We start from the raw sequence: 2,960 nt of genomic DNA on the forward strand, positions 1-2,960 counted from the left end.
GAGAGCATGATGAAAATAAACCACAGCAAAGTGATAGTGTTAGTGAGGGAGGGTAGCTCAGAATGGCTGGTTGGCAAAAATCTCTTTGTGCTGAGTCTTGAATGACAAGAAAGTGCTCTGAGAGTGTGCAGTAAAGGGTTAACTCAACACGCCTGAATTGTCCAAACCCTGCACATGCCATAGAAAGGATTGATCCTGACCAACTCTAGGAAAATAACCTTTAAGTCTTCGGAATATGTTATTAATAAGAGTTTCTTTGAATACCTGGTGCAATGGGACAAACCAGATAGTTTATGCCAACAGTGTGGACTATGGTGGGGTCTTGGGCCATGCTGTATCAGTCTGACCTTGGGGGGCTAGAGACTGAGTAACTAAGGTCAGTCACATGGGCACTCAATAAAAAACCTGGACAGCAAGGCTCAAGTGAGCTTCCCTGATTGGCAAAATATCACACATACTGTTACACATCATTGATGAGAGATTAGGGCTGTCTGTACAACTCCCACTGGGAGGGGAACACTGGAAGTTTGGGTCCTAGGTGCCTTTTACCTTTGCTGATTTTAATCTGTTGTCTTTTTGCTGTGATAAATCAAAAGCTTTACTGAATTCAGTGAGTCCTAGCAAATCACTAAACCTGAGTGTGGTCTTCAGTACATCTAACACAGAGAGAAACTGGAGGGAAAACATCCCATGCAAAGAGAATAGCTTTTGCAAAACCCTGAGGTGATAATGCAAATGAGATTTAGACCAAGAATAACCAAGGGGTCTGCCCAGTCACACAATGATGTGGAGGAAGAACTAAATCTAGAACTTAGGTCTCTTGACCAACAACCAGAGGTTTTCCCCTGAAACTGCTTAAAATTGTAGAAATGGGGCAGGCTTAGGAGTCATAGATAAATGATGAATTAAGCAGCAACATAATTTCTAATCTATCACACAAGGATATATGTTTTATTGATTTTAGAAAGAGGAAGGGAAAGGGAAATGGGGGAGAGAGAGGAGGAGAGAGAGAGAAACATCAATGTAGAGAGAAACATCCATTGGTTGCCTCCCATAAGGGCCCCAAGCAGGGATCAAACCTGCAACCTGGGTATGTGCCCTGACTATGAATCAAATCCACAACCTTTTGGTGTATGGGACAACACTCCAACCGAGTCACACTGGCCAGGGCTGTTTTTTATTTCTCCGTCAAGCACCACGCCTGGCAAAAGCAAGAGAGGTTAGGAAGACATGCTTATCCAACTGGATCATAGTGAGGGTCTTTTATGTTCACTGTTTGCCTCCTGGCCTGCCAACTGCTGATGCTGCCCTCACCTCCCATTCCAGAGCCTTCTTTGAGCCACTTCCAAGAGCCCACAGCTCTCTCCATGGAATCCAGCACCGCTCTGGAGGTCAAAGTCCTTGCATGTAGATAACACAGAATTGCTAGCTTATAACAGAGGGTATGGCTAGAGGATGAAAGACGGAGCAGTAATAAATAGGGCAGCAGGTAAGTCAGCACTCCAAGAGGGTCAAGTCTGACCTTCTGGATCAGCTCTTTACAAACAGAGGTGGAAAACAGATGTCAGAATATTACAATGCCAAAGGACAAGGCCTCCCATCAGTTTCATCCAGAAGAGCTTTATAAATTGAGGCTAAGCATTCCTTCTAAGAATGTAGTCAAGGGCCACAGAGAGTCTCTAAGTCACACAGTGACCTATGAACCTCCTATGCATTGAAGGCAGGAATTGGAGAGAAGGAAATGGCAGTTCAGATCAGACGTAAGATTATAGAGGAAATAAAGGCACAATTGGAATTGTATTATATTGGGAGGAAGTCATCTTGGGAGTTCAGACCCATGATGCCACTCCAATCTGCCATTCACTTATTTGACAATGGGCAAGACCCTTCCACTCTTAACTTCCTGTCTGTAATATAGGGATGTTCCCAATGCCCAGGTACTAGGTTTCTCTGAGCCAAGTTCAGAATTTCCAAAGTAGCATACCTAGAAAATAGAAATAGAAGGCAGGGTGGTGGCTAAGATCAGTAGTCAATGGGACATGTTGGAACTCAAATCAACTCACCAATGACAACACTATTTGATATTTTCCTACAGCACTGCCTCACTGGTATAATCCTTGTTGAATATTTAAAACAATGACCTCAACTTGGCATGTTAATAGAATAGAAAGTGGAGTCACAAACCAAAATTATAATAAATATAGAATTTTATATTTGTTTATATATTTACATTTACTGGAGAACTTTATTTTTGTATGGTTTTGAGTTACAGTGTAGAGGGGTGGGGAAGGAGAATCCATTTCTATTACAGTAGTAAGGGAATGTTACACAGTCCCTGCCTTCTTCCTGAGAGGTATTTGAAAATTTCTGGCTTCTGTTATTGCTAAAGTAACTTCATAAGCATTGGGTTTTATTGATTAAAGTCCTCAGATAATTTAATGGGTATGAACTTATTATGTTTCACTCAACTATCACAGGTCTTTCACTTTGGTGAATATAATTTTGGGGAATGCAAATAACAACCTTCTAAGTTCAACCTCATTGTATATATTCTGAGAGAATTGAAACTGCCAAAGAAATCTTGACTTTTAGTGGCAATCTATATATATAAAAGCCTAAGCGACCATTACAACCAAACGACCGGAATGACTGGAATGACCTGTCGACCAGTTGCTATGACGTGCACTGACCATGAGGGGGCAGACGCTCAATGCAGGAGCTGCCCCCTGGTGGTCAGTGCGCTCCCACAGCCAACCTCCCGCAGCCGACCAACGGCCCACCGTCCCTCTCCCCCCTCCCCCTCCCCGCCACCGCCGGCCAGCCAGCCCCCATCGGCCCCTGGTGCTAAACCATTCGTAGAGGACCTGCTTCTGGGTTGGGGTTTCATATGTAGCAGAGCAGCTCCCTTGCTGCGAGCTATTGAAAGTCAGCTCTCAACACAAGTGTTTATCTCGCTCCCG

The sequence above is a fragment of the Myotis lucifugus genome, unplaced genomic scaffold (genome assembly GCF_000147115.1).
Source record: "Myotis lucifugus unplaced genomic scaffold, Myoluc2.0 scaffold_0, whole genome shotgun sequence".
Classification (NCBI taxonomy): Eukaryota; Metazoa; Chordata; class Mammalia; order Chiroptera; family Vespertilionidae; genus Myotis; species Myotis lucifugus.